This window comes from Protopterus annectens, chromosome 5.part0 (genome assembly GCF_019279795.1).
Source record: "Protopterus annectens isolate FY-2018-M chromosome 5.part0, PAN1.0, whole genome shotgun sequence".
Lineage (NCBI taxonomy): Eukaryota > Metazoa > Chordata > Ceratodontiformes > Protopteridae > Protopterus > Protopterus annectens.
Genome location: NC_056735.1, coordinates 493221988 through 493248393, shown reverse-complemented (window position 1 = coordinate 493248393; position 26406 = coordinate 493221988).

The following is a 26406-nucleotide window of genomic DNA, read 5'->3' as shown; positions in this document are numbered from 1 at the left end:
CTCTCTCTATACCTTATTCTACTTTAGCATGTGTGTGATTTCCTGTTATGTCGGAAAAGAAAGGGACTTTGGGGTTTAAACATTGCTCTTTTTGCAGTGATAAACTCCCAAATAGTGATTTACATGAAGAGTGTGTGTATTGTTTGGGGGTTCCACACTTATCGGCGAAACCTCCATGTGATATTTGTGCCAGCTTCAGTCATCAAATGCTGAACGAAAGACGAAATAAGTTGATTCTTAAGGGCCTGCTTCCTTCGCCTTTTTTGGAGGGTATTTCTGCATTGGAGGTCTCATCCCCTCCTTCTGTGGACAAGAAACTTCCTCGTTCAGACCCCTCTTCACTGGCTGGTAATAGGGGCAAAAGCCATAAGCACAAAGCCCACAAGACTTCCACTGAGCACCGTATTGCCGCCTCGGTTCCGACCAACTCAGCTCCGAGTTTGGCTCCAGTGCTTCATACCGAGGTCGCCCCATCGATGCCTGTTCCAGCTCCGATAACTATGGCGGCCACTACAACTTCGATTTTGACCAGTTTGCTTGCCTCTACCTCAGCACTGATGTCCTCCATCTCCGCTCTGAATTCAGTTCCGACAACAGCTTCAGAGCCCTTATTGGCCTCCACCCCAGCTGTGACCATGGCTCCAAGCCCATTCTCAGCTGTGATTATGCCCCCCTGCTGCCGGTTTCCAAACTGGAATTGTTGGTGCCATTCTTCAATACACCACTGACCCAGTACACCCCATCTGTGGATCTATTTGCCAGACAAGCCTTCAGCCCCTTTTTGGACTGGCCTGATTCCCCCTCAGGGGCATCGGTAAGGTCCACCAGGAGCCTTTCAGAATTTGATATGGTGCACCTCTTTGATCAGCTGCTGACTGCCAGAATTATAAATTTTCCTAGACCCCATCCCACTCCGGGCTTTGGGTCTATTACCCCAATGACCCCTACATACTCTCCTCCCTCGGATCCCTCAGTTCCAAGGCTCATATTTCTGACATCTGTGAGAGGACCCCTTACCTCGGCACCGACAACGACCATGTATGAGGCTCTGAGGCCCATCGGTTCCGTTGGAACCCACCCTTCCTCAATCTCTTGTTTGGGGGGGGTGGAACCCTCGGTTCCGGCCATGGTTTCGCTTGTGTTGCTGGTTCCATCTTCAAGTTGGAGGGTGACTCCCGCACCGGTTTTGCTTGAGGCTTCATCCCTGGGAGTGGACCGCATGAAGCGGGGTGTGACTCCGGTTCCAAAATTGTCTTTTTCGGTTCCGGGCTCCGATTCCTCTTCAGGTGGGCCTTCTTTCCAGGTGATGGAGAGGGTGCTCGCTTCAAGCAATCCTCCTACATCGGACATTCCACCCATTCCCTGTGAGCTGCAACTGTCAAAGGCCACCCCCCAGGACCCTGAGAGCGCACGGCCCACAAAACCCCTGTTCAGGGTTTTTCCCTTTCTGAGTCTTCTTCGGATGCTCCGACCAAAGAACCCCCTCAGAAATGGGTGTGTAAGAGGAAACACATGGACTCCCCAGAGGAGTCCCTCATGGAAGATATGGACTATGGTGATGGGGAAGGATCCCCACGGTCACTTCCTGATGATGTCTCATTTGGAGACATCTTGGAAATCTTGAAGCCGAGGGGTGACTAGAAGCCCCCCAATCCTTCTTCAGAGGAATCCGTATTCCTGCAGGCCTTCCGTTCTCGTCCCTCTACTTCTTGGGTGCCCCCCCCCATGAGTTGGTCAAGCTCATCGTGCAGTGGGCATGGAAGAACCCTGATGTTGAGGCCATCGCCAGGAGATCAGATAAGATACTCTCCCTCCAGAGGATCAACCCCATTGGTCTAAAGGTTTGTCAGTAGATGCTATGGTGGTGGTGGCAGGCACAATAAAGGACCTTGCGGAGGAAAGTCCTGCTGTCCACCCGCCCAACAGAGAATCCTGGGCAGTCGACAGGTTAGAGAAGCGAGTTTTTGCATCAGTGACCTTTGCTGTCAGGTCTCTCAGCTTTTTGCCACATTTTACGAGGCTCCAGAGAGATCTCATCACCGAGCTCTCTGGAACCCTCGCAGGTCAAGTTTCGGATGGGGCACATGATAAAGTTGCTTCCCAACTTGCCACCCTAGAGTCAATCTCCAATTCATCCATGAGGTTGCTATCCCACACAACTGAAGGAGCGGCTAGAGCTGCGGGTGCAGGTGTGGTTATGAGACGCCACACCTAGATGCACATTTGTGACCTGGTGGACTCCTTCCAAGTCTTCCTTTTTAAATGCCCCTATCAAACCTTCAGCTTTGTTTGGTGCTATGGTCAAGGATACATTAGCCAGGTGCGAGCAGGATGGGAAGACCTTGTCTGCCGAGGGTCTGCGTTTTTCCAAACCTCAGCGCTCCTTCTCCAGGAACCAGAGGAGTGGAAAGATGTGGCACAAGAAGTCTCAAGGTCCTTTCCATGATGCACATGGTGAGGACTCCCCCCAGAGGCAGAGGGGGTTCCAATAATGGAAGACACCCCTTTTGGGGCAGAGGGGGTCCCTGAAATCAGGACTCCAGAGATTCTTTTTCAGGAAGACAGTATCAACGCTCCTGAGGCTCTGCCCAATTGCTTTCCTTTGGAAGCAGTTGGGGCACGTTCCTCTGTGCACCAAGCTGCGTGGCTCTCTATTACAAACGATCAGTGGGTGCAGAGAATAATTTTCAGAGGCTATCACATTCCCCTAATTTCTTATCCAAGACCTCCAAAATCCCTTCCCGATGTTCCACCCAGTCAAAGGGAGGAGGCAGCTTCCGAAATACGAAAGCTATGTCAAAAACGAGTCACCCAACAGGTCCCCCCAAACCAGTGCAGATCAGGGTTTTACTCAAGATTCCTTTTAGTGCCAAAGAAGACCGGGGACTGGAGGACCATTTTGGATCTCAGCCAGCTAAACAAATCAGTGGTTCAGACCAAGTTCTGCATGGTCATGATTCAATCCATCCTCCCATTTCTGTGGGAGGGTGTGTGGATGTGTTCGTTGGACCTCTGGGATGCTTATTTCCACATCAAAATGGACAAGCGCTCCAGGAGTCTCCTTCGCTTCTGACTGGGAGCCAATCACTACCAATTCAGAGCCCTGCCATTCGGTCTCTCGACGGCCCCCAGAGTGTTCACAAAATGCCTAGCAGTGGTCACAGCTCATCTGAGACTTCAGGGATACTGGGTGTTTCCATATTTAGATGATTGGCTCCTCTCCACCCCCAGCAAGTGCCTTCTGGTCGGGGCCCTCTGCTACACTCTAGTACTAGTGGAATCGCTGGGCATCAGCATCCACTGGGAAAAATCCAGCCTTCAGCCCTCACAACAGTTGGAATTTATAAGGGCAATATTCAACACTCAGTCAAGTCTGGTCTCTCTTCCCCCTCACAGGCTTCAGAGATTAAGGGCACAAGTTCAACTGATACTCTGCCGAAGAAAGGTATCTGCAAAGGAAGTTCTTCAGGTGCTGGGGTCTGCGGTGGCAGCCATCCCTATTGTTCCCCTAGCCAGATTACACATGAGACTGCTACAATGGCTCCTTCTGTCCCAGTGGATATCCAATCTTCACCCCCTGAGCTCACAGATTCTCATTACCAACACCTACAGACAAGATCTCCTCTGGTAGATGAGTACAGATGAAAATCTTTGGTGTCGTCCCTTCCAGGCTCCCCAACCCACCGCCACGGTGACCACGGACACGTAACTGATAGGGTGGGGGGGACCACTTCCAGGGAAAGTCAGTCCAAGGCACGTGGTCCGGCATAGAGGTCAACTTGCATACATATCAATGTCCTGGAGTTAAGAGCAGTGCTATTGGCGTTGCAAGCATTCCACCCACTCCTTCCATCAGGAACAATTGCTATCCAGTCAGACAACATGTCCATTGTCTGGTACATAAACAGGGAGGGACTAAATCCTACCCCCTATGTCGCGAAGCCATGAGAATCTGGCATTGGACGATAGCTTCCGACTGCTTTCTGATCACAACGCATATCTCTGGGAGCTCCAACGTGATTGCGGACAGGCTAAGCAGATGCATCCACTGTCCTCATGAGTGGTCTCTCAATCCGAGTGTGATGGCAGAAATCTTCAGCCATTGGGGCCAACCATGCTGCAATCTTTTTGCCTCCCCCTCAAACACAAAATGCAGCAGCTACTTTGCCCTCTTTCCCCTTCACGGGGAGTCACTGAGAGACGCTTTGATTCATGATTGGCCCGCAGGTCTCCTTTATGCTTATCCCCCAATCCCTCTGATTCCCCTTTTTTTAAGGACAGCTATTCGGTTGAGAAGCAAGGTGATCCTCATTGCCCCGTTCTGGCCTCAACTGTGGTTTCCCTTCTTCTGTCCTCATCTGTTACAACCTCCTTGTATCCTAGACACTCGTCAGGACCTCATGTCTCACCCACAAGGGCCGAATCCACCAAATCTATCTACTCTCAAGCTGACGGCTTGGTTCCTCCACTTCCGTTAGTTGCCAGGCAGGAAACCCTCTCCTCATCTGTCCATGATATTATCCTGGCCTCCCATAAACCGTCCACCAGAAAACTTTACAGGGACAAATGGAAAAGATTCTCTATCTGGTCACATAATTGGAAGCTAGATCTGTTCTTAGCTCCTGTAGTTACTATTCTTCATTACCTTGCTGAGTTGTTTGCCAATGGTGCATCAGCATCCACCATTTGAGTCCATTTAGCAGCTATTTCCAACTTCCATAATGGTTCAGATAGAGTCCCGCTTATTTCCACCCAACTTTGCAAAACCTTCCTCAAGGAAATTTTCCACAACAGACCTCCTATCAGGCAGCCGGTGGAGGCATGGAATCTTTCCCGGGTTCTCCAGTCTCTCTCTCTACCCCCTTTTGAGCCTGCTGCAACATGTGATCTAAAATTCCTGTCATGGAAATCCTTGTTTCTGGTGGCGGTCACTTCAGCCAGATGAATATCTGAGTTGCAAGCCTTATGTATCAAGAGCCCTTATCTGATCTTCCATAAGGACAGAGTATCACTTCGTACTAACCCATCCTTTCTCCCCAAGGTGGGTTTCAACTTTTATATTAAGCAGTCCATTGAACTCCCTGTATTCTTTCTAAATTATTCAAACAAGGGAGAATACTGCCTGCATCCATTGGATGTTCATAGACAATTACATTTGTACCTGGACAGAACTAAGTCTTTTCGTAAGTCAGACCAACTTTTCATTTCCTTTTCTGGTCCTAGAATGGGATGTGCAGTATCTAAAGTTACTTTGTTAAAATGGCTCAGGGATTGCATTAGCTTCTCATATTCACTTACAAATGAATCTAAGCCTGGTCAATTCAAAGCTTACTCAACTAGGGCTATTGCAGCATCGGTTGCCTTCCACTCTAGGGCCTCCATGGATGACATCTCTGCAGGAGCCATTTGGGCTAAACCCCTTACCTTCATCAAGCATTACAAATTGGATTTGATCTCCAGGGGAAGAGCGGCCTTTGGCTCAATGGTTGTCAGGAATGTTCTTCAATAAGGGCCCACCCAGGTTCTCCAAGTAGCTTGGAATTCTGTCCCATCAGTGATGAATAGGAAGAAGATTAACAACTTCAGATAAAAAAGTTATGTCTTACCATAAAGTTCCATCTGAGTTGTTGATCTTCTTCCAGTCATCACACCCTCCCACCAGCCCCCAACAAAAGCTCCTGGCGGATCTTCTGGGTCTTTGTGGTGTTTCAGGGTTTCTGCACAGAGATGGCCTCTGACTTTGTTTCTTCTATATGTTGCATGCAAACTCGATCGGAGGTAACTGAGTGAAGGGCATTGTGGGTAGCAGCTTAGCTTGAGAGTTTTTGGTGCACGCAAGCTTGGCATAAGGCCGAAGTGGTTCTGAGGGCTCGGAACTGAACCCATCAGTGATGACTGGAAGAAGATCAACAACTCAGATGGAATGTTATGGTAAGACATAACTTCTTTTTTCCGTACCCCCCTTCAGCATTAAACAAAAATCCTGATCTTCCACCCAGTCAGAGGAAAGCATTAGCTCTAGAAATAAAAAAAATTGCTAGAAAAAAAAGAGTCATCCCAGAGGTCGCCCCAAACCAGAAAGTGTCCAGAATTTCTCAAGATTCTTTTTAGTGCCAAAGAAAACAGAAGACTGGAGACCAGTTTTGGATCTCAGCAATCTGAATAAATCAGTTCAATATGCAAAGTACTGAATGGTCACGCTTCAGTTCATTCTGCCCTTTCTGTACAAGGATGACTGGATGTGCTCAAGAGATCATCAGGATGCATACTATCACAGAAAAATGAACAGACCATCCAGGAGATACCTACGCTTCCAGCTGGGAGCCAGTCATTACCAATTCAGAGACCTCCCCTTTGGTCTCACCACAGCCCCAGGGTGTTCACCAAATACATGGCAGTAGTAGAAGCTCACTTGAGATTTCAGGAACTCTGGGTGTTTCTGTACCTAGACAACTGGATGCTTACTGCCCCATCCAAACATCTACTTCTACAGGCAAGGTACTGCTTGCTCCAGTTGTGGCTTCATCTAGTTATCACAGTCAATTGCAGCAAGTTTCAACTAACACCCACACAGTTTGGATTTCATATGTGCTCTCTAAACACAGTCACACAGATAGTCTCTCTTCTGCCTGCATGAATTCAAACAATCATTTCAAACATAAATGAAGGTTTGTAAATAAAGGCCAACACAGGTTTATTTTAACAATGTAACAAAAGGTTTGTCTAAAAATCCAATTCAATGTCAACAATGTGTATTAGTAAAAAACTTAAAGTTTGATATCCTTAGATGTTCTGTTGTCTTTCCTAAACTCCTACCTTTTACTAAAGTTTCTTCCAAAAAAGACATTCCCTTACCCTCTGCTTAAACTACCATATTACATTATTAATATGACAGTGAAAGTTTCCTGTGACTGAAACAAAACAATGATTGAATTATTACCGTTGTCAAAAATACCTGTGACAAAAACAAACAACTCCTACCACAACCACTTAAGAACCCACATTAAGAAAAGAACTTAGAACCTAACCTACATTGAATAGCGAACAATCATATCCTTATGAAGAAAAAAAACCTTAAATAAATGAGGGGAAGAAAATTAAAAATAAAATGTGAACGATAAAATAGTGGTCCATCTGAAGGAAACCCAAACTTTATTAACTATTTTCTTAATCATGTCAGAGTCCCCATGATATAAATACAAAAAATAGGGTTTGCTTAACTGTGTGATGAAAAACTTGATGATTGGTTGAGAAAAACAAAAACTTTCAGGTTTATAAGGTTTTGATAAACAGCCTCCCTGCACCCCTAAAACCTCTAATTTAAACCCCTCCTTTTACCTAAAAAACAAGGATATCCATCCAAAATTTAGCAATTCCACAAATTCACTGAAATCACTAACCAAAAATAAAAAAAATATATTTCCCTTTAATAATCCTTTAAAATTAGCCTTTTTCTGATGCCATTATGCCAACTGTCAAACTGTAGGAAAAATTTATAAAGTTGGTTTCCAAATATATTGGATCAAATTAATTCTACTTGTAGTCGAAATATGTTAAAATGTAGTTAACTGTGATGATTGTATGATGAACTCATGTGATGAACTCATGGGTGAAATTTGTTATTATATAAATAAAAAAATATTCAAAAAAAAACAAATGATAAACATATGAAAAAAATACCCAAAAAAAAAGATATCAACTAAAAAAATGATAATAAAAAAATCCAAAATTGTATAAATAAAATTGATGTAAAAATGCTCTTCCCAAATAAATAAATGATGCAAACAAAAGGCCCCATGATAATTCTACCCCAGTTTGCTGTAAAGAGTAATGTCCCTCAAAAAAAAAAATTAAAAATTTTGAAGGATTATTCCAAAATCCATAATAATATTATTTTGTTGTTGTTCTGTTCATTTTTGCATGTAATTGTTAATTCTTTCCTAATAACTTAAACCAGTATCATGGGGTATACTTAACCAGTACATACATATGGTAACGGTTAAATATGTAAATCATCAATGTATAAGAAATTAATCCAAGAATTCATTGCCATGAATCCTTTGTGATGTAAATCCTTTGTGTAATTCCCAATTTCAATTGGTGGTGGTAATATTAATGACTTTAAAAGCCAACTATTACTTAAGATTCAACTACATACTTTACTAACTTTAATTATTTTTTGGGATTCCCAAAATTTTACAAAACCACAGGGTGAGAGTTAATCTTATACTCAAATTAACTCAATTTCCACAGGTGAGAGTTAATCATTCTTCAAAAATTCACAATTTTCAATCTAATATAAATAATTTTTTAAATATTGATTTCATTAATACTAGATATTGATTTCAATAATCATCATTTTCAACATCATCCTCTATCATCAATAATTATTCCATAATGCAAATGTAGTGCATTTATTATAATTAATTCACACTTCAGTACTGTTATCTGTAAATACATACTCCCAATAATTATCAATTAAATTTCTCAAAAATTTTCCTGTTACTCAAATGTGGACTTCAAAAAGTTTCCTGTTTATCAAAATTTCACAATCTGTTCAACAAAATCTAAATGGTCAAAGTTATTAATAATGGTTAAGGTAGGTAGGTTTGTTACACTAGTTGCTGTATCAAGTGTGGTTGTTTTGTTCAAAATATCTGTAAGTTAATTTTCCTTGTGAATAGTTTAGTTTCAAATAGTTTAGAATAATAAATTAATTACCTCTCCTTTCCTAAACAAAAATTAAAAAAAAAAGAAAAAGATTAAGATGTTCTAATGTTAAATTTAAAAATGAATAATTATGAATAATTATATCATGTAAATCATTTACCAAATTTACCAAAATAATGGAAATCACATCAAAAGCCCATCCGTTGGCTCATTAGCCAATCAGAATATTATCAACAACACTAGCATTAAAATTTAAATAATAAAAGTGTTAAGCATAATAATTGTTATCATCCACCAAACAATTATACAACAAATAAGGATTGAGGGAACAATTGGAAGGAATACTTTGTGAACTCATTATTCACATTAATATCATTTGATATAGAGTTAATATAGAGTCACAGGAAGACAACCCTATGGGGCCACAATGTTGATTTAACTCAATATTGTCATTAACACAATTGTCAATTTCAAAAACAAAATCAGTTAAGTCATAAGTAAAATAAAGAGTCATTCAGTTGAATTTTATTAACCAACTTGAAGAACAAAAAAATTAAGATTCAGCATCATGTCTGTCTGGTGTCTGTGTGATCCACACATGCATCAACGGACTCTACTGTTAATAATGTGATGTCACAACTGTCAAGCACACAATTGGGAAAAAAAATACACTGACTGAACCCACCACAAGCATTCAGAGTACCTTCATGCCGCGCATGTCCAGCAACCACATCCCTAGTGGTGTCCTTCTCCTTCCTCTTCCTTTTTCTTCATTTTTGGTTCGTTGTGGAGGTTTGGTTCTTGGTTTGAATCATTTCAAACATATCTGTTCCAGCATGACCAATCTTCCAAGTCTTGGAGTCCATGGCAGCAGCTATCACCCTAGTTCCTTTAGCAAGGTTTCATATGTGGATTCTGCAGTGGGCGCTATCGGTATATTGGTCTATTCTTCAGCAGCCATTATCCACCCCACTCAAGATCACTCAGTCTTGCAAAAAATATCTTTTTTGATGTTTTCACTCAGGCAAAGTTTCTCAAGGCCATCCATTTGTTCTCAAACCCACAGCCACAGTGACCACAGACACCTCCCAACAGGGGTTGAGGCGGCACTACTTTGGAAGGATTGTTCAAGCAAGGTAAATGGTCCCCAGAAGAGGACAAGATGCATGTCAGTGTTCCTGGAAATGAGACCAGATCTCCTAGCATTGCAGGCCTTTCAAGATGGTCTCCCATCTGCAATGATTGCTTTTCAGATGGACAGTATGCCTGTAGTCTGGTACATCAACAGAGAGGAACAAACTCTTACCCACTATGTTGAGTTTGAGTGAAACTGTGGCAATGGATGATCATTCTGTCTGCTTTCTCATAACAATACACATTCCAGGGAAAGCCATCATAATTGCAGATAAAATAAGCAGGTCCATTCTGATGCCTCTTAAGTGTTCTCTCAGTGTCAAGGTGGCAGAGAGGATTTTCTGTCGATGGGACCAGTCATGTTGCAATCTTTTTGCCTCTCCCCTCAACAAGTGTAGCAGCTTCTTTGCCCTGAACCCTCCAAAGGGGAAGTCACCAAGAGATGCCCTATTCTACGACTGGCCCTCTGTCTTCTCTGTGGTTAACCACCATTATCTCTCATCCCCAAATTTCTACAGAAAGCATACCAGTTGAAGAGCACAGTTATCTTCATTGCACCTTTTTGGTCTCATCAAATTTGGTTCCTCTTCCTCTGGCCTCATCTTGTACATCTGCCCTATATACCAGATCTTAGTCCAGACCTCCTGTCTCACCAGGCAAGTGTGACTTTTCCGGACATAACAGGCCTCAAACTAACTGTATGGTTTCTCCATTTCTACTGATTGCTAGATAGCCCAGGCTCTCCTACCCAGTCCATCATATTTTGTTATCTTCTCGAAAAGCTTCTACTAGAAAGATTTACAAAAGTAAATGGAAAGGGGTTGTGTTCTGCAACCTTAAGAGGGATCTGGACCCATTTTCTGCCCCTATACCAGCTGTACATGATTTTTTAGCTTCAATTGTCAATGAATGGCTAGCTTTTCTACCATTAAGATCTAGCTGGTTGCCATTTCAAACTTCCATCTGGTTGAAAATAATTCTTCTTAGCTTCTAAATTATGCAAAGCCTTTCTCAAAAGGAATTTATTTTACTTAGATCTCCACTAAAGGATTGTACTGTTCATTGGGATTTAACTATTTTGCTTCAAGTTCTGACCTAAGACCCTTTTGAACCATCAACCAGGTCAAACTTCAAGTTTGCGTCTAGGAAAACCATTTTTCTAGTCGCTATTACACAAGCTAGATGAGTATTCAAACTCTAGCCTCTATCTTCCAAACCTCCTTATCTGTTTTTCCACAAAGACAGGGTTTCTTTATTGACCAACCCATCTTTTTTGCCTACGGTAGCTTCTGAGCCTATTACCAAGCAGGTCATTAACCTCCTGGTTTTCTTTCCAAAATTTTCAAACAAGGGAGAGTACATGCTCCATATTTTAGATGTATATAGATATCTTCTGTTTTATTTCAGTAGAACAAAGGACTTCTGGAAGACTGACCAGTTTTTTGTATCATTTTCACCTAGTAAATTGGGCATGCCATTTTCTAAAGTTACTTTGGCCAAATGGTTAATCAGTTGTATCTCCTATGTCTGTAATAAAAGAGAATCGTCCTTCCCTAAGCCTCCCAGAGCTCATTCCTTGAGATCTGTGGCTGTATTCTCAGCTTTTTGGTCAAGTGTCTTCATAGATGACATTTATGCAGCTGCCACTTGGTCCAGTACTCATATCTTTATTGCCTATTTCAAATTGGTTTAGATTTCTAGGAATAGAGCTGCTTTGGGCTCTGCAGTATTTTGGAATATCCTTCCATGAGGACCAACTAAGGTTCATCTGTCTGAGACTGTATCCCATCACTTGAGGAATGAATTAAAATGACATCATTAATGTTACATATGTGTTGTCCATCTTTATTCTTCCTCACCTTGCCACCCTCCTAACCTCCTTTCCTTTGCTCTTGGAGAGGCATACGATTATTACTGTGGGAACTGTTCCTTGTTTGAGCTCCAGCTCCTTTTCTTATTTTATACCATCTTGAATTCTCTTAAAGTATTGTCCATTGACTCCTGTGGGCAGCAAACTTAATCGGAGGTATGTTAAGCTGGCAGGGCATTGTGGGTAAAGGGAGGAGCTCAAGAGTGTAGATCCATGGATTTGAAAGAAGTGGCTGAGTCGGATCCGAGACCCATCAATTGAGGAAGAATGAAAATGGACTACACAGATGTAACGTTATGGTGAGTACATAACTTTTTTTTTTGTTTTAATAATTTGTTTGAGTTTCTTCCTCCTTTAATCTTTCCTCTGTGCCATTTAAAACATTCTCACAGTCAGATGTTTAGTTTGATGCTGTTGGAACATTTAAAAATGTAAGCTTGTTTTAAGCAGTTCCGTTTCAAATTTTCTACATTCTTCTGAAAACCATCAATTTTCAGAGTTAACTCCTGAATTGTTCTTGTCACCAACTGCATATCCTTCTTCAGAAAAGAGTGTGGGAATTCTTAGAGTTTTTCATTTTTCTTCCAGTCAATAAGTCTCTGAAAGATTCTGATAGGAAGAAATTGATGAAACTTCACAAATTTGGGGGCAAGTAAGCTTATACTATTATAAAATAGTGTGTGAAGTAATTTTCCTTAGAAGTAAATATTTTCCTGTTTATTTTGATTTTACTGCAGAGCTCTAAAATGTTGCTGCTTTCACTTAACTATCTAGGCTATGCCCCCAGCAGTAGGGAATTTTTTGATTTGGAAAGGGAAATATATGGAAGGGTTATCATTTAACCAGAGGTATTGTGTTAAAGGAAGGAGACAGGAAAAGGATTTTTAGCAAAAATGGTTGAAAATAGTAATGGAGTAATGAGAGAGAAAAAGTTGTAAAAGAGAAGTAAAATATAAGCAGGATGATATCTTATAGGTAGTTATCTAGAAGGTCTTTAAGGATTATGTAGTTGAGATTTATGCAGATCACAAAGAGTTTGAGTTGGCTCAGTGGATGTTGAGAACATTTTTGCAGAAAGCATGGGAAGGTTTGGAAGAATGAAAATGGAAGATAAAAATCATGTACTTAAGTTACTGAGTGAAGAAGAATCAGTATCATGAAGAGACAGTATATGGCATGGAATGTACAAAAGATTAGATGAATGGAAAAAAGGTATTTATTAAAATATTAAACTAGTTTATGGAAAATGTTTTTTTGGAGACATCAGTATGTAAAGGGATTATATTTTTGAGGAAAAAAGAGAAAAGAATGAAGTACAAATTAGAGACCAATCACATTGAAAAATACTGATTATAAAATCTTTATAAAATTAATAGGTTCATAAGTACATATTAGACTATTGATCTGTGAGGATCTTAGGAAGCCTTGCCTTATATTCTCATGTTACTTTTTAGCCTTTATATTTTGCATACAAATAACCCAGAGATGGACTGAATGAGAATATATTGGGACATTTACATGTTTTCCCTACCCATGAGGTACAGGGCTGTTAAGATGGAATGATGTAATTGCCATCTCTCAGTCTATCTCCTTCCAAAGATGTCCATAGAAAAAAAGAAACAAAAGGTTAGACATTGCTTATCCAAAGACATTTTTGTTTGTTCATAAGGATAATTGTCTTACCTTAGCCACGAGTTCATAGTAGGCTTCCTGTTCTGGAGAGCAGAAATCCATGCTAGAAGTCTACTAATGTAATCCTGAGGAAAATATGTTAGAGCATTGTGACATAAACAGAGGCAGGATTTTTTCCTTCTCTTATTCTCAACCCCAAGACACTGATTCAGGGGAAAGTTTGATGTCCTTCAGTCAGTGTTGCAGTTCTGATTCTTGGGTCTTCCTGCCATGCTGAAGTCAATGACTGGCCTGATTTCCAGGGTCTTTGTATCATCCCTAGCCAACAGAGATCTGAAGACTGATGTTTGGAGATCAGGGTATAAAAAGGACATCTGTCTAAACCATCTCCAATTCTTTCTAGCTGTGCAGTCCAACGTGCTTCACATGTTCAGAATGTCCAGTCAGTTCACTTTTCAAGAGATTCTCCTTCTTCCAGTCAGATGAGTATCGTGTTGGGGATTTTCCTCTATTAATGTAATTTTTAAAAAGGTCAACAATTACTGGATGTATGGGAAGCAAATCCGTTATAAAGATTTTCACTATTTTTGCTGCTCTGCTTTTGGGCATCTGCGTGTCCTCTCCAATTGTCCCTACTGTGATAAATTCTGTGCAAAAATCTCAAGTGTAGGCTGAGATATCATCCATCTATGTGGAGCCCTTGTCTTCAATTTCCCTAGTGGCATCTTAACCCACTGCTACCCCCTGGGTCTTCACAAACACCAGCTGCTGCAGTTGTTATTCAGAAAAAAATGGAAAGACAAAAAAAATCAAGAACTCTTGTCATTTCTATTAAAGCCCTGGCTCTACTCCCTTTGTCAACCAACAACCCAGGTGAGATGCCTTTCCAACCCCCTTGTCTGGCACCTTCTAGACCCAAACCCTCTGACATGAGCCCCATGGCAAGAGACTCAGACAATCCAGGAGATGACAACCAGAACAATTGCACAGATAAAGCAAATCCAAACAGCCCACACAGCACAGAGATCAACCTTGACTATGTTCAATCCCAGGCTCCCATACCACTACCCATCCTCCCCTGCTCTCCAAACCTCTGGATAGAAGACTCTCCTCCTTCCTAAATTTATGGAAACTATCACTAAGGACTAGTGGGTCCTCAACATCATAGAAAGGGGGTACTACATCCAGTTCAGAGAAATCCCATCCTTTGTGGGCATTCCAAAACCACCAAAAAAACAGGAAAATCTCTTACCACCTATCATAGGGGAACTACTTCACCAAGGATCCATGCAGCCTGTTCCTCCAGGTCTGGAGGGAAATTGCTTTTACTCAAGGATCTTTCTAGTTCCAAGAAAAGGGGGCACCTGGATGTCCATCTTGGACCTTTCAGAACTAAACAAGTTTCTTTGCATTCCAAAGTTCAGAAATGCTTAATTTAAAAATTACTTTCCATGACCTTCCAAGATGCCTTCATGGTTACTCTGCATCTAAAAGACTCTTACCTTCATGTCCCCATAGCAGACAGTCACAAAAAATACCTAAGAGTTGTAGCAAGACACTCTGACTTCCAGTTCTGTGTTTACCATTTGGGCAGTTCACTGCTCACAAAGCTTTCATAAAATGCTTAGCTCTTCTGATAGCACATAGCAAAGCTCTGGGAGTTCATATTTACCCCTTGTTAGATGACTCTCTCATTCAGGGAAAATCCAAAGCAGAAATGCTAGACCCCTTGCAGATCTGGTTTCAGAAGGTAGGTCTCACCTTAAATCTTCAAAAGTCACAAACTCTTCCTCAAAGAAGGATCCTCTTTCTGGGAGCCTTCATAGATTCTGCCCAAAAGAAAGCCTTCCTTCCCCATTACAAATTATCTTTCCTGACAAACTGCCTCACCAGCCTGTTTCCAAAACAACACATCTCCACAAGGGAATCTTTGGGGATTCTGAGTGATATTGCATCCTGCATTTTCATACCACTTGCAAAGTTACACACGAGGAAACATCAACGATTCCCAAAAATGCTTGAAAACAGAATTTTCACCCCTGGATACTTTATTGCCTCCCCTTCCATGCCTGAAGAAGGAGATCATATGGTGGAAGAACACCATACTGTCAAACTCAGGGGCAAATTTCTCTTTACCAGAAGCAGGCAAGACCATCACCGCAGACAGTTCAGACATAGATGGGGGGCACACTTAGGTTCCCTGAAAGTGTAAAGCATCTGGACACCACAACAGAGAAAACTGCATATAAAACAGAAGGAGCTACTAGCAGTCTACCTGGCCATAAAGGCTTTTCAGCACATTTTATGCCCAGTGACCTTGCAGATTTGGGCAGGCAACACCACAATGATATGGTACATAAACATGCAAACCTTGCCTACCCTTTGTGCAGCCTCATGAGAAAGTTTTGGATGCTGACTGAGGAACTAGGACTAATTTTCGCAGCATCTTATATTCTGGGTCAGAGCAATACCCTGGCATATTATGTAATCAGAGATCTTAAAGAATGAATGCTGAAGAGAGATGTGTTCCTCGACCTAACTTTACAGTGTGGGGGGTGTTGTTTCAATAGACCTGTTTGCCTCTCACCAAAACAGGTAACTACCAAAGTTCTGCTCCAGAACTCAGTAGACAGGGGCTTGGAAAATAAATGTGTTCTGCTTCACATGGACAAACTTATTCCTGTATGCATTCCTGCCTTTGCCTCTGATCCCTAGGGTATTGATAAAAATCAGGGCAGATGACCCAGTGTGATCCTAGTGACCACCTTCTAGCTGTGGCAGCAATGGCTTTCTTTTCTTAGCTTTTGCTAGGGGAGCAATTTCTCTGGAGGTAAAGGAGCAGTGCTTGTGGAACAGTTCAGACAGACCAAAGCACATAAATGTCAAAATGAGATGTTAGCTGTGTTCCTTACTGTAATACCTCATAACTTGTGGTTCCCAAGACCATTACAGACAATACTGCAGTGATGTGATATATAAACAAAATGGAGGGCACCTGGTCAGACCTCCTGTGCAATATGGCTGTGATGGCTTGGGAGTTAGCTGTATGGCACTGTATATCTCTCCAAGCTGTTTACATACAGTTAGAGCAAAATGTGTTAGCAGACAATCTGATCAGGTCCAGGACAGGCCCTCACAAATTGAAATTGAATGAGGTGGTCTTCCAGGAATGGATCCATTTGTGGGAAACACCTCAGATAGATCTGTTGACTTTTTTTCAAAACTGACAACTAAGTAAGTTTTGCACCAGAACATTTTGCAGGTAGGCATGTTCCTGCATGCATTTCTATCCTTTCCACTAATATCCAGGACCATTCTGAAGATTCAGAAAGGCTGCCCAAAAAATGATTGTGATTAATCCGTTCTGGCCTATGCAGCATTGGTTCTCCCTTCTTATGGAATTGTCCAGAGCAGTTACCACAATCTTCCTCACAGATTTGATCTGTGCACATAAGATAGGGAGTTTGATGCATCCTAATTTTAAACAACTTCAACTGACTGACTGACTGGATGATTTGGTTGCAATAACTTTTAGGGACCTTCTTCATGAGGATGTACAGCAGGTACTAAGAAATCATATGTTACCCAGTGCACAATATTTTCTAGTTGATGCCTTACTATGATCAGGGCCCTGTCTGGGATTATTACTTCTAGTTCTCAAACATTTTTGTGAGTTACTGTCCTATGGCCTGTTTACTTCCTTGTCGGGTGGTATTTATAAATGATTTCAGCATGTCTGCTCATGGATCCTCCTCTTCATTTCAGATGTTGCCCAAGCTGTTCTACAAAGTTTTTTGTCTTGTTATGTGAGGTCACCTGTTAGGTGACACTTGGTTAAGATCTTAATTTTTTGCTGGGAAAGTTATTTCTGTCTATATTTGAACCATCTATTCTGGCTAAATTGGGATTATTTTTGTTGGAGAGTAACCCGTTTGTTGCTCTCTCATTTATAGGAGAATATCCAGGTTTCAACTATTCATGATGGGTTAGCCATTTTGCTTTTCCATGCATATAAGGTTATCTGTCAAATATATGTCCAGTATATGACCTTACTAATGACAGAGTTTACCTTGAATGTAAACATCTACCTCCCTCACTTCTTCCAGAATATGAATGGCAAGGATAAATGCTGTATCTTGTGGTCATACCTTTGCAACTCATGTATTATCTTGACAGTACTAACTCCTTTAAGAAAGCTATACGGCTGTGGAATTCCTAATATGGGATTGGAAATGGACAGCCTCTGTCAATTCAGACAGTTCCAGTTGGCTGTTACTTAATATATTTTTTCTTGTTATTCCCACCATAGTAAACATTTCCAAGCAGGATTAAGACACATTCTAATAGAGCCTTGCTTTCTCTTATGGCATATCGGGAAGGGGTGTACTCTGGAAACATTCTAGAAACAACTACATGGTTCTCTATACATACATTTTCCGAGCATTATATAATGGATTCCTTTTCCTCATCCAGGACTGGCTTTGCTAGGACCATTCTCCAGGGGCTCCTGGACCCTTATACTTCCTCCTTCTGGTTTGGATATGCTTTGGTAATCAACCCGAATAGCCAGAGCCTACTACAGCAGTGAGAATGCTGAACATAGTGCAATTGTGCAACTAACAGCAACTGTTCAAATTCCTCACTGCTGCAGTAGCTGCTCCCACCATTCATCTCCCTTCTACTATATATAGTTAGTTTGTGGGATAAAAAGATATGTTTATATCTTTTTGGAGTTTCAGAACAGCACATGTAACCTTTCTCTTTTTGTGTGGGCAAGAAAGTCCTTAAGTTGTCTGCACTTTTTCTGATTCTTTCCCACCAAGGGGCTGACCAATCAGCAGTCAGAGTGTAGGTGGGAGAGGGAGCTAGAGCTTTTTGAAGACTGCAGGACACAACCCAAATAGCCAAAGGCTACTGCAGCAGAGAAGAATTTGAACATCTAGTGACCTGATGTTGTCAATTTTCATTCATTCCTCAACAAGTCGATTCAGATCCACCCCTCAAATCCAACTCAGAAGCTTTTTACAGCTTGTGGACACTGAACACTCTCAAGTTTCTCCTTTACCCACAATGGCATAGTCCCCCTCCATCCCAAATCTCTTTTGCCACTTTTGCGTATGGACATGGTTACTGTTAGCTCTCAAGCTTTGGTATTTGTGAGAAAAAGTAGATTATATATATCTATCCTTTCTCTTTATATTCTATAATATTCTTCTTTTACCCTTTCTACACTTTTTAGTGAAAATTAATACTACCATTGTTCGTATTTTCTTTTCCAATTTTATACTTTTGCAGTAGCTCCTTGAATTACCTTCACTGGTAACTTTTCACTTTCTTCTTTTCTTTTCTTTTCTTTCCAAAAAAACATTTTTTTCCCTTTTCTTATTAGTGTTCTCAGGAATAGCTGAAAAGTCATGAGGTTTCAAGAAATGTAAGGCCTCTGGCCACAAATTTCCTTTAGCGATGCACATGATTCGTGTGTTTACTGTCTAGGCCTGACCCATTTGAATGCGTCTTGTGCAATATCTAAGGCCTTTAATCCATCAGGCCCTGGTGGATCATAAGAGTAAACTTATTTTAAAAGGTTTACTTTCTACCTCTTTTTTTCTGAGACAATATCTGGGGCTTAAACCCTCAAGAAGAGTCCTTTGGACACTTCTGGATCTTCTGCTCTGAGCTCAGTTCCTAGTACAGAACCACCTCTTAAGGTATCTCAATGATTGGATCTGAAGGTAAAACCCTCAGATCCAACAGCTTCTGTTGCCAGATCTAAATTGTCAGATCCAACACACTCGGATCAGAACAACCTTTCTCTGACGTGATATGTTTCATCTCTAGATCCTGTACCCTCCTACCTTCCATCTCCTTTCCTAGAGAAACTTCACCATTCCAGGACCTGATTAGTTGCTTCCTCTTCTCTTTCATCTAGATTCTGACTGAAGCAGATGTGGATAGGATGATGAGGAAATTTCTCTCGCACAAATTCAGATGGGAGTTCTCCCATCTCCTACCCTATTGGGTCCAGAGACCTATTCTACCTATTTTGGCTCCTTCTCTGATCTGACTTTTGGTTTTGGATCACTTCGATCTGTGAATCTTGGAGCCAGCCATGTCACATCCGAAGATAGTTGTATCTTCCACTGTGATACTATCTCTTAGTGAAGAGGCTCCCAGTGTGTTCTGAATTACTCTCAGTGCCATTGCCGGATTCCAGATATTGGAGTCAACTCCAAAGTTGTTGGAGCCATCTCTGCCCCTCAGAGCCTCAGCATTGTACAGCTCAGCTCCTACCCCTCCCTTGAGTGTTTTGCCTTTGAGTCATAAGGAGCTGGCAGTCTGGAAGCATGTCTTCTTGGTATCATTGGCCTCTTTCTCCCTGGGGTACTCTGCTTTTGAGGTAGTGGAGAGAGTTTTCTCTGCTCCTAGAGGACGTACAATCCCCCCTCCCCCGATCCTTCTTTCCAAATCCATCTATCTTTGAGTCTTGAGCCTCAACATTCTACTCCACAGGGTCAGCCAGTCCAAAGTCTCCAGCTACGTGGCAGGGTATACTCATATCATCTGATACTTCTCTAGAGCATCCCACCAAAGAAGTCCCTAAGAAGAAAAAGTGCAAAAGGAGACACTTAGACTCTCCTCATGATTCGGTCTTGAAGATACTGATTATGATGATTGGGAAGGGTCCCCCAAGGTCATCACCTGACAACATCTCCTTTGGAGACATCCTGGAGATCGTCAAGCAAAGGGATGGCTGGTCTACCGACAACCCCTCCCAAGAGGAATCAGTATTCCTGGAAGCCTTTGGGTCTGGCAAATCTACCAGGGTTACTTTGTCTGTTGATGAGCTCATTGATTTGATCTCTCAGCAGGCGTGGAAGGAACCTGACTCTGTTGAGCCAATGCCCAACAGATCAGACAAGATTCTGGCACCTCCCAAAGGAAGGACATTTTGTATTAAAGGAGTACCAGTAGAGTCCATGGTCATAGCGACAGCCACAAAAAAAGAACTTGCAGAACTGAGTTCCTCTGTTCATCCCTATAACAGGGAGTGTAGGGCACTGGACAGATTTGGGAAGTGTGTATATGCTTCAACAACCTTTGTATTTAGGTCACTGAATTATTTGTCACACTTCACCAGACTGTAGTGGGATTTGATTAAGGAATTTACCAAATCCCTCTCTGGCACCACAAGGTCTGAGACAGAGAGTTCCATTGCCTCACAGTTGGCTTCCCTACAATCTATTTCAAATTCTTACAAGAGGCTGATTTCACATGCAGCTGAAGGTACCTCAAGGGTGGTTTCACTAAGCCTTTCAAGTCTTCTTTCATCAATGCTCCCTTGACATTTCTTTGTTTGGCCCCAAGGTGAAAGACACATTATCCAGGTGTAAGCAGGATGGTAAGACCCTGTCTGCCGTGGGCATACATTTTTCGACTCCTTCCCTAGGAATCAATCAGGTGGTTGAAAAATATGGTTCAGAAAGTCCCAGGGTCCTTTCCATGATCCACTTGGATACAGTTCCCCCAGGGACAAAGGGGGAACTCTAATGGAAGATGCCACCTGCATGGCAGAGGAGGCCTACAGAACCAAGGACCTAGGGACACTTTCTCTGACAGATCCTACAAGCGCTCCTGAAAGGAGGTCCTGTTGTCCACCTCAGTAGGCAGTTAGGGTAATCTGTCCCTGCACTAGAGAGTGTGGCTAGAGTTTACAAAAGGTACATGGGTGCAGAGGAATATTTCCAGGGGTTATATAGACTCATAGACTCATAAATTAGTACTAAGCTAACTGCCCTTGCAAGCCATTTTAAGTCTAGCCAATTATCCCTTGTGAGACTCTAACCCAAGGCAAACATGTTAACCATTAGGCCACCCTCTATAATACCCTTTTCCCTCCTCTCCCTTTAACGGTAAACAAAATTCCCAGTGTTCCACCCAGTCAGAGGAAAGAAGCAGCACAAGAAATAAAAAAAAGCTGTTAGAAAAAGGTGTCATCCAAGAAGTTCCTCCAGACCAGAAAGAGTTATAGGTTCATAGATTAGTACTAGGCTAACTGCCTTTGCAAGCCATTTTAAGCCTAGCCAATTATCCCTTGTGAGACTCAAACCCTGCACCTTGTGTGTGTAAGGCAAACACCTTAACCGTTAAGCCGCCCTCCCAACCCTGGTTTTTGGAGTCTGGAACTTACTCAAAATTCTTTTTAGAGCCAAAGAAAACAGGGGACTGGAAACCAATTTTGGATGTCAGCAATCTGAACATATTAGTTCAGTACATGAAGTTCCATATGGTCACATTTCAGTCTATTCTGCCTTTCCTGCACAAGGAAGACTGGGTTTACTCATAGGTCCAGGATGCATATTATTACATAACAATGAACACTCTCCAGAAAATACCTACACTTCTAGCTGAGAGCCAGTCATTATCAATTCAGAGCTCTGCCCTTTGGCCTCACCACAGCCCCCAGGGTGTTCACTAAATGCATGGCAGTAGTAGCAGCCCACTTGTGACTGCAGGGATTCCAAGTATTTCCTTACTTGGATGACTGGCGCATAACCGCTCTGACCAGGCATCTACTTATAAAGGTATGAGATTTTGTACTCTAGCTGTGCTCTCACTTGGGAATTACCATCAATCACAACAAATCTCAGCTAGAACTATCTTAAGAATTAGAGTTCATAGATTCCTTGTTCAATACGGTGTCAGTGACAGCCTTCCTTCCCTTATCAAGGGTACAGACTACTCGATTTCAAGTCAAAATTCTTCTCTATCATCCTGATTGATTCTCCAAGCCTTGGAGTCAGTGTCTGCAACAATAGTTCTAGGTCCATTAGCAAAATACCATATGAGAATTCTTCAGTGGACCCTAGTAACTCAGTGGTCTATTCTGCACCAGCCTTTGTCCACCTGGATCATAATAACTCAGTCATGCAAAAATTACCTCTTGTGATAGATTCACTCAGGTCAGATTTTACAAGGCTGCCTCTTCATTGTTCCTCAGCCCAAGGCCATAGTGATCACGTACACTTCCCAAATTGGGTGAGTAGCACTTGTTGGGAAAGACAGTCCAAGGCACATGGTCCTCCAAAGAGGCCAGCATGTATATCAATGTCCCAGAAAAGAGAGCAATGTTCCTAGTGTTGCAGGTCTTCCAAGACTCTCTTCCTTTCCGAGCCTGTTGTGATTCAGATGGACAATGTGTCCATGGTCTGGCACATCAACATACAAGGAGGGACCAGATCTTACCCCTTGTACCGAGAAGCTCTGAGAGTGTGGCAATGGGCAATCTCATCCAGTTGTTTTGTGATAGCTGCATGCATTCTGGGAAGTCCAATGTGATAGCAGACAAGTTGAGCAGATCCATTTTATGGCCTCATGAGTGGTCTCTCAACATGAAAGTGGCAGAAAAGATATTCCACCAATGGGGCCAACCTTGCTGCTATCTCTTTGCATCTCCCCTCAACAAGTGCAACAGGTTCTTTGCCCTGATCCTCCCACCAAGGGAATCACTGAGAGATGCTTTCCTTCACGATTGGCCCCTGGTCTCTTCTATGATTACTCCCCAACTCTTCTAATCCTCAAGTTTCTCCAGAAAGCATCTTGATTGAAGAGCACAGTCATCCTCATTGCCCCTTATTGACCTCATCAGATTTGGTTCCCCTTTCTTTGGCCTCATCTAGTTCGCCCGCCATGGATTCTGGATCCAGTTCCAGACTCCCTGTCTCACCTGACAGACATGATTCACCTGGATGTTTTAGGCCTAATGTTAACCACATGGTTTCTCCACTACCATTGATAGCTACACAGCCCATGCTGTCCTCCCCTGTTTGTAACATTGTTTTATCTTCCCATGAAGCTTTCACTAGTAAAATTTACAGAAGTAAATGGAATAGATTTGTTTTTTGGGCACAACAGAAAGGCATTGACCCTTTTTCAGCACCAGTACTTAAAGTTCTTGAGTTACTGGCTACAATTTTTAATAAAGGGGCTAGCTCCTCGACTATTAAAGTACAGCTAGCTGACATTTCTAATTTTCATATAGACGTAAACAATTCCACCTTAGTTTCTTCAAATCTTTGTAAGGCCTTTATAAGAGGATCCTTTCTTCTTAGACTCCCTTTTAAAGATGCAAGTCCACCATGACTGATTCTCCATTTGAACTGTCAGCAAAGTGTGAACTAAAATTTTTAACTTGGAAAACAATCTTTTTAGTACCCATAACCTCTGCAGGAAAAGTTGCGATACTTCAGTCCCTATATTCTAAGCCTTCTTATTTGATTTTTCATAAAGATATGGTATTATTACAAAGCAAACCATCCTTCCTTCCTAAGGTGGTGTCAGAATCCAACATCAGTCAATCAGTCTTCCAGTTTTCTTTGCAAATTTCATGAACAAAGATGAACCAATGTTCCTGCCTTTGAGCTCCAGATATTGGTTTCTCATATAGATTGTTCCTTAGTTTCTAATAAGCAAAACGTTCAGCAAAGAAGATAAGAGGTATGCAGGGGGACCAGGGCATTATTGGTAAGGGAGGAGCTTGAGAGTTTTCAGTATCCACGAGCTGTAAAAAGTGGCCGAGTTGGATCTGAGGGATGGATCTTAACCCAGTTGTTGAGGAAGAATGAAAATGAACAACAGATAGAACGTTATGGTGAGTAGATAATTTATTTTTATGCTAAGTGCAACTTACACAACTGCACATTCTAGAACTAAAGGCATTATTATTATATAGGCTCGGTTATATTTTCTCAAGAAACAAAAATAAAGTATTTGTAGCCTGGCACTGATGAGCCATGCAGTATAGGATATTGTCATGTGCATTCTTTCTGTCTCTTGGCATCATCCTGAAAGAGTTTTGGAGCATTTTGACACTTTCAGCTTATATCCCATGTGGTTTTCTCAGAATCTTAATTACCTTGGCCGTGTAATGTTGCATGTTTTTAACTTTTAGAAATAAGTATTTATAAACATAATAATCTCTTTTCTTTATTTAGTAAGTGAAAAAACAGAAATTCCCGATGAGGACAGATCGGCAGTTGTTAGTGAGAAGACTAAAGATAACAACACACTAACAGGTTTTCTTGGAAGAAGTAAAAGGGTAAGTAAAGTTGAGATGCAGCAGAAGATGGCATTGTTATTTTAAGTGTGTAGCAGTAGATTGAGACAACCTTTGCGTAATATTAAGCACCCTTTCCAGGATATTGGAAGCTAACATCATTACCGATGTGACTCTTTTAAGGTTTTCACACTTCATGGTGTACTTGAACCAGTTGCCAGCTTGCACCTACAGCTCTACATTTTTGTTTTAGCTCAGCAAAATATAGTAAACGATGATGATGAGGCAGTAGCCCATGGGATAGGGACAGTGACCCCCCCTCACTCCCCAAAAAAAGTAATGAAAAAAGAATATGCTATAAAGATGGCAAAGATAAACACTTTTGTTTCTTTTATTCTTTTTTCGTATTATTTGTACTTAGTTGTGTGTATGCTGAGACAGTATGGTGATTTACCACCAGGTGGCAATACTTAATGCTCATGTAGTTCACACAGTTGCACAGGAGTATGATTCTTCTGAAATCTGCTTACAATAAGGAGTGGGTGTTCAGTACCTAGGAACCTGTACCTCACAAATTTTGGCAGAATGCTCCTTTTTTACGATCTTATTTAAGATGTCCCTGTTTTTGGAGTCATGCCCATATTTTCAGGCTTTGTTTTACTCCACCACACAGTTTTCTGAATTCCCCTCAGCACGTGTGATTTTTGAAGCTGTCTAGTACACAGAAAACCACATTACATGATCCAACATATCAGTTGCAACAATGATTTAAAGAAAGAGGACACACATCTTACAACTTCCTTTTTCTGAAGCAAAAATAAATTATATTGTATGGTAGAAATTGTGATACAGTTTATTAGTGTCTACAGATTTTACACTGTCTCTTGATAATATGCTTATATTTTTCCATAATTTTGTCACTGTTATTTTAAACATATTTCTGAGCAGTATCCCACATTCCTCCTGGAAGTATGAAGAGTTTTATGACATTTGGTATTCAAATTTTCTGTTAATTAGATGCCCTGATATTTAGCTGGATGTTCCTATTTATCAAGGGCCTTTTTTACCATTTTCAATGTCTGCAGGTTGAGAGGTATGCCAGGAGCACAAAATTCAGGCAGTGGTGATTATAGTGTGCTTCATTTTACTTAAGGACATAGATTTATTTTTCTTATGACAATAGTTCTTATGCATAATTCTTTTCTTTTAGTACTCGCTGTCCAAAACTTCAAAATTGTTTTGCAGAATCCTTCAAAATAGGGCAACTTCAGAAAAGGCAAAGCAGTATTCAACATCACCACCTCAGATAAATATCCAGAGACTTGTGTTCCTGCTTACAAGCACTCAGTTGCTCACTCATTCATCTAAGTGTGTTTTGTAGTACCTGAATCATACCTTAACACTGCTCCTCCTATAGAGATTACTATACTGACAGTTTCTTCCATTTATGGTAGCCCGTACTTAGTGGAGTAAAAAGCTGTTTTCAGCTTTTCATTATAAAAGAAAGTACAGTTGTGTAAAGTCTTATCATAACAGTAGATGTACTTCTCTTCATTGTTCATAGGTTCATAGGTTCATAGGTTCATACTAGGCTATCTGCCCGAGGGCATTTACAAGCCTAGCCCATAGTTTTGTGGCTTACGCCACCCCTTTAGTATGGGGAACTATACCCATTATTTTGCTGTGCCTCTGTTGAGCAGTGACACTGAGGTAATCCCTGGGGTATATCTGCGATCTCCCATCCATTGGTCAAGATTTCTCTTGAACAAGGCCAGTGCTCTGCCTCACATATACGGGATTTTATTCCACAGCATAGGAGTCTTTGGGTGATGAATCTATCCCTCCAGCACGCCCTATTAATAAAGTCCCCGCCTTGTGGCTCTGACGGATCTAGATTTTTGAGGTGAAGCATATTCATCAAATCTGGGTTTGACATGGCCTTGTATGTTAGGCAAAGGTCACCTCTGAGCAGCGACTGAATAGAGCTGGAGTTCTTTCAGTCGGGCAGCATAGGACAGATGTTTGAGACCCTTTATCCTTTTGGTGA